Here is a 7,063-nt window from a genome sequence, read left to right on the forward strand (position 1 = left end):
CCGGCGACTGCGGGTGTAGCCCCTGGCCCGTCGACGAGGATGACGTCCCAGGGGACGTCGTACAGCTGGTTGGGCAGGTCGTTGACCCCGAATGTGTCGCCCTGCTTACTATTGTTAATTTTTTCTAACTATTCTCCAACGCTCAGTCTAGTTGTATACAGGTCAAAGTTTTTTCTTAAAAAACCCATTCGTAACCCTTTACCTCCAACTCCAGTCGGTTTTTCCCTTTACAAGTATTGTTTTAGATACTGCGTTAGTTTCTAACTGCTGGGTCAACGCTAAGTTCTTAGCTTGTACTACGAGGTCAAGTTGTATAGCCACCCCTGGGTTAAGCTCTACCCTCCGGCCTGTGTTTTTTCCTTCACCAAGGTGTTGGTTCTTGTTAATACTTGTGCTCTAACTGTTGCAACGCTAGTTCTAGCAGAGTACAAGTCGAGTTCGTAGGGCGCCAGGGCCCGGGAAAATATAGTTGGTAGCAGATGACGGATCCAAAACTAGAGGTAGTGGGTCACGGAAGGCCGAGGCAAATAGCGGTGGAGGGAGATGTGCTCCCCACTTCAGGAGTCCGCTACTTTTTAGAATTTCGACATTTGAGGGGAGACTGGAAAACATGGAGGTGGTAAATAAAAATAGGCTAGTTGATTTCTTTATAGCAACGCTTATTTTAAGCGTGTTCCATTCGACGTGTTACACCTTTAAATGTGTTTGGCTTTTAGCCTGTACCTAGTCTTATGCTCTAGCCACGCAGCAGTGGCTTATCGACTGTTTACCTAAAAATGCGATGTTTTATCTAGAAGTTGTGTCTTATTGCTTTAATAAGCTAGTAGAGCCTGTTGTGGTGAACCAATAGGAGGTACGATTATTTTGGGCTTATGTCTTTGCAAGTAGCTTTTGAAAAGCTATCTCAAGTAGCGTTTGTCTTTGAGAGCTGCTAATTTTTTCTTACCGTTTGCCTAATCATTCTAATTTTATATCAATAATATTGCATGTCTTTTTAGTCATTTAACAAATTTTAGCTAGTTGTACAGCTACTTTTGCAAAGCTCTAGATCATACACTACTACAAGCTTACAAACTTCAGCCACAATTTCAATAGCTTCAGCTAGCTTAACAGCTTCAGCTATATCTGTAGCTTTCAGCTAGTCTTTTGCAAACAGGCCTATGTCTACTTCGACTTTTTCTTAATTTAGCACTTACCGTCTCTTCGATTTGTTAATATCTATCTGTTGTTTTTTTTCACTCTCGTGTTTGCGGATTTCTTCGAATTATTTATTAGCATTCGTCATTTCGTAATCATTTTTTCTAACGGGTGTTCAGCTCATAGGCGCTCCTCATAAGATGAAAAAGACAGAAAGAAATGAATAGCAAGTAGGCCCCCCTCCTAATTTGCACTAATTTCTCTCTCTCGTAAGGTTTGAGGTGAAATGTGATAAGTACATGTGAAGATGGATGCAAGACTTATATGCAATGCAACGTATAATATGATCAGAAAATTATTTGTTTGGTTATGGAAGTTGGGAGACGATTAGATGGGACGTAAACATCGTTAGCGCCTTAGAAAACAGGAGGATGGTGAGATAGACTATCCAATGGACCAAATTAGGGCTCTAAATCATTATTAATGAGGACAATAAAACATTATTCAAGGCATGGAAGCTGGAGGGGGTCCCCTAGGCTAGCCGACAGATTTGATGCGTATGCCTCCTCGAGAGCATTTTACAGCGAGAAACCGGAGTGATTTTGAGAGAGAGAGAGAGAGAGTTGTGATTTCACTCTACTAGTAAACTTTTCTTATTAATTATTTTAAAGCCTTGGGGATTGAAATCATGCTTGTGTGATTATCCAAAAAGACCGAAGCGTGATGTATATGGATAACCGAGCCCAATCTTATGTAAACGTGACACGTGTCTTGGACCTCACTCCGTTTTTGAGAAAGTGGAGTTTGGGGTCGAGGGATAACCGGTTGAGGATTGGCACGGAGCTCCTATCACTCCGCAAAATCAGGCAATTTGGTTGCTTGCTGAGAAAATCGGAATTTGAACAATTCGATAAAAATGAAGATGTCACGCCTAGGGGCTTGTTGGTGCATGCAAACCGTGGGATCCATGAGTGTGATGATATGTTGTTTGACTCAAACCACTGTCAAAATCGGCTACACTTGAGTTTTAAGCTTACGTATTTAAGTCACTAAAATTTTCACCCATTTTTCGATGTGAGACTATTCACACTTGGGGCATCACTCCCACCTTACAAAAGTAACGCCCACGTCGTGACAACATGGACCCTAGAGAATAGTTGCAAACGGATCGGGTCCGGGTTAGTTTTGACCCAGTACGTCCTATCATGATTTTTTTGGTGCACCCTCCCTCCCTCCATCTATCTATGCCTTTGGTTAGTCAATAACGAAATTATGATTAGGTTCGAGAAAGCATCATGCGACTTTTAGTGGGGGTGGAGGAGATTGGAAGTACAGAGAATAGTGATGTTCAGTTAAGTAGTCGCTTTCTGGGATTAGGTTTCAGCGGTTGGACGTAATTCCAACGAGGTTTGCTTGATTTTTTTTTTCTTATTGCGATCGGAATTTAGTTTAGAGCGACCAATCAAATGGGTCGAATGAAGACTAATTTGCTGGGGTGGGTGGCTATTGAATCTCACGTTGCATGCGCATCGCTATTTATATATAATATATATATATATATATAATCCGTTAATTTCTGTGATTAGGAGGTTCTTTTACGGGTTTAGGTGTCATTTTTGATTGATTTATTATATAATACTATTGCATATACAAGTCAAGAGAAGAAAGTTAGAAGCTCAATATGGTTGATTTCTTGAACCCCTCCAAGATGTGATAATATGCTAAGAGTACCAAGTGATCACTGGTCGTGTAATTACATACTTACTTGTTTGTTAATCACTTCTAATGCTTTATGTCGATTGACAAGGTGGATTGCATTAACATGACATAAAAAGTCTTGATTATTTGACATAACATAGTTAGGCCTACGTTTCGTATCTTGATCACTTATGGAAATGGAGATTTGAGGTATCAAGCAAACATGTATTATGTAATTGTATGGCATTTGACATTTTATTCCTAAAATTATTAATTGGTTAGGGCATCTCCAACGCAGCGGCAAAATGCCACTGCGTTGAACTGTTTCCCCTCCAACCGTGCCGCATTCTTTGCGGGACTTTGGAGCGGATGAACAGTGTGACGTCAAATATGGCATCACACTATTCATCCACGTTATTACTGTTCATTACTTTTAATTTTTTCTGATATTTATTTTTTACATTTTACTTAATATAAAAGTAGATAAAAAGGAATATACTAAGAATATTCTTTTTTGGTGCAAAAAATAGTGCAATGAGTTGGAAATGTATTACTGTTTGATGTGATTTTTACATCATTTTGATGCAATGAGTTGGAGATGGTCTTATCATATTGAGTAAGTTGCATTGCTTAAAAATGAACAAAAATATACAACTTAAATTCACAAAACAAATAAATGAATAAATGTGACTAGAAATTCAATTAGCGCTTAATTACACGACCAATCATACAATATAGGTATGAAGGTTCAACTAGGAGATAAATACATCGACCGATGATCCTTAACCCGGTGAATCCATGAGGCGAAAAATCTTAAAGCGAACCCTCCAAACAAGAATCATGATACAAAGATCCAAATAACACTACAAGCACACCCTTCCACCACACCTTGGGGCACACCCCTCTCACAGCTATAGTGCACGGGGCCCACTTTAGATTTTTTAAAAAAATCTAAAGTGGGTCTCGTGCACTGTAGCTGTGAGAGGGGTGTGCCCCAAGGTGTGGTGGAAGGGTGTGCCTGTAGTACCACTCCAAAGATCCAGAGACGACCATCCAAGGTCTCAACAACTAGATCAGAGGAAAGCAAAACCTATGGGGTTATAGTCTTATGGAACTCCCCCAAAAAGAGATTTTGCGAGCTCTACCAAGTAGATCAGAGAAAATTGTTAAATATGATTACAACCTCACGATAACAGAGATGTGATTTCCCAAATAATAGAAGAACTATAAAGTGTTTATCTCCCCCTAGATCTCTGTAGCCAATATCCGTTGAGTAAAATACCAATTGTTATTGAAAACCGTATCGAGGAACCAAACCAATTGCCGATCAACGAGGGCCAAAACCAACCAAAATCAATGCACACACAAAACACCAATTTTAACGTGATTCGGCAATTGCCTACGTCCACGGAGCAAGAAGGGGATAAGGTTTTCACTAATAGAGGAGAAGAGTACAACTTTAGATTACAAATCACTCGAAGGAACAAATTAATCTCACCAACAAAGCTCTTAATCTCTCCAAATAAACCTTAATCAAATAGCTCAGAAAATACCTCTTTTCTGTGGTCCAAATATCCCAAACTCTTGCCTTAAGAAACCCTAGAACGTGTATTGGTATTTATACAAACATCAAAAAACAAATAAGAATAGGAAACCAAAACTGGGCCTTGACCCAATTGGCGGTCGATCGCCCCAATCGCGCGGTCGACGCGATCCAACGATAGAGACCATAGATCGCATACAGAGTCTGACGGTCGACCGTGGCAGTCAACCGCACTAAGTCCAGGCTCATGCCGCGGTCGACCGGCGTTGCACCGCGGTCGACCGGCATTGCACCGCGGTCGACCGCGCAACTCCCAAACAGAACCCTGAGCTCTTACAACACCTGTTATTCACCAAACTTCTCGCGGTTTCTTCAATTCTCCACCTCGGCGAAGTTTCTACCAAAACTAAGCCGACACGAACCAAGCCAAATGCCTCACTTGCTGCTTCTCAATCCTCAACAAGTCGAGACCCAAACGGGAGTGCGAACACTCACCCAAACGTCGGTATCTACTCACCAAATCGGCTGCATCATAAAGACTGCTTACGTATCCTCTTGCCGAAGGAATCAAGCCTTCACGTAGTTCATCCAAACGGTCTCCAAAGGCCCTCAATCAAATAAAAAAGTCTGCAACGCTTCCCTAATATCACCAATGGATCTGTAACTGATACAAATCAAACACCTCCATCTGAGGTGAACTAATGGCCGTATCCAAATCATGTCCACCAGCTACAACCGACTCCAAAACTAATCCATCATCTGCATCCGAAATCAAATGATCCTCAACATGTGCCACCTCAGCTGGAATCCCAAATGACGCAGTATGATCTGGAATATGTGAAATAAGTTCTACCCAACGTGAAGTAGCATCACCCTCTACCTGTTGTGATATCCAAATGACCTGATCAACACTCTCCACCTGCTGAGAGTCAAAAGTAACATTCCTACTCAGAACAAAATCAGAAGCTCCCAAACGATAATCAAATGAGCCTCATCCTCGATGTGACCAAATGCTGGGTAACCAAATATCCGACGCCAACCAAAATCTGAAACAGCTCCACCAGATCCAATAACTCCTAATGCAGCAGTTGGCGACCTATGACTAAGATGACCTGAATATGTCGAAACTCCAGAATCAAAACTAATGCTCGACAACCAACGCCGATCCTCCTCTAGAAAGGAACGACTCATCGAAACTGTCATCTCATCTCGTCGCCCAAAAGTCTCCACATCAATTAAGTGTTTCAAGTTATCATGAGCTCGGCACAAACGCAAGAAAGGACTCCTAGCAAAGCTAGAACAACGAGTTACCTTTCTGCCAATACACTTCTTCTAATTGTTGTTGACTTCTAGGACTTTATACCAACAAGAACTGGTCGTGACCCAATAATGCCTAGAACAATCACCAACTGCGAAAACTACAAAACGATTACCTTCCAATGATGCCTTCTTGGAAGGCCCCCAAATGCTTGACTGAACACCTCCTAAAAGACCCCTCGCTCGATGGATAGAAGTGTCAAACTCCACCACGGTCTTGCTCATCCCAATATGCTCAAAGGACTTCCATCTGCAAGTCAAAGCACTCATCAACAACCTGTGCACGGCATCACCAATCAAATACCCTAGCACCAAACTACGCCACAATCTAGCCAAATCCAATGAAGTCGTCAGAGCTCTATCAATCACCGTGCTCCCAAGCAAATATTATAAGTTACTCCTTTTAACGCCCTTCATCACAATCATGGACCCAAATGTAACCTTCAAACGTGCATCCGCCAAGGTCACCCTATAGCCTGCTGCCTCCAAAGCTTCAAGTGAAATGATGTTTGTTTGCGTTGAAAGTTAATTTTTTCATTGCGGTATTCATTACAACTTCAGTCGTTATAATGAAAACAAAAAAAGAGTCTTTTTATAAGACTCTTACACAATGAAAACAAAAATTACAACTCTTGTCAAAACAAACGCAGGTAGATCGTTTATCGCTCTTCTGCTTGTGCGGGATCTTTGCCTGCGCCGGGGATTTTGATATCCGTGAACCGTCTTAGATCTGGATCCGGTTGATGGAAAATTGGTCAGAACTTCGCCTTTATCAATGGAGTATTTGATTTGAAGCGCAGAGATCGACCAAGCGAAATCAACACTCTTCTCGAGATCAAGACCAAACCTGATCTCAAGGAAATGGGGAAGCAGGCTTCAGATCTCTCGAACTCTCCTTCTTTATGCTGAAGAACCCGCCAAGATCTATCAACCATTGCTGAAATTCGTGCTCCTTTGACTCCTCAATCCGGTAGCACCTCGCCCTCTTGATAATAACTCTGCCTCCGTGAATTGAGCCTTTAGGCTTGTATTTATAGGCTTCGGTTGGGGGGGTTTTCGGATAAGAATGAGTGATTCCTTCTTATCTTTAGTTAATAACTGATTAACCATGTTTAGAGATAGGATTTAGACAGTTAGGAACCCCTGGAACAGATAAATCCCGAGAAAACAGCTCAAAACCGTCAAAAACGCGTCCGAGGATCAAAACAGCACGACGGACGGATCCGTCCCGCGTTGGCGCGGGTCGGATACTATAGCGTGGGGGTCGGATTACTGTAGCGTGCGGGGGTCGAAGAATTGTAGCGCGGGTCGAAGAACTGTAGCGCGGGTTGGATTACTGTAGCAGGGGGGGGGGGTGGGGGGGGGGGC

The sequence above is a fragment of the Asparagus officinalis genome, chromosome 3 (assembly GCF_001876935.1).
Source record: "Asparagus officinalis chromosome 3, Aspof.V1, whole genome shotgun sequence".
Lineage (NCBI taxonomy): Eukaryota > Viridiplantae > Streptophyta > Magnoliopsida > Asparagales > Asparagaceae > Asparagus > Asparagus officinalis.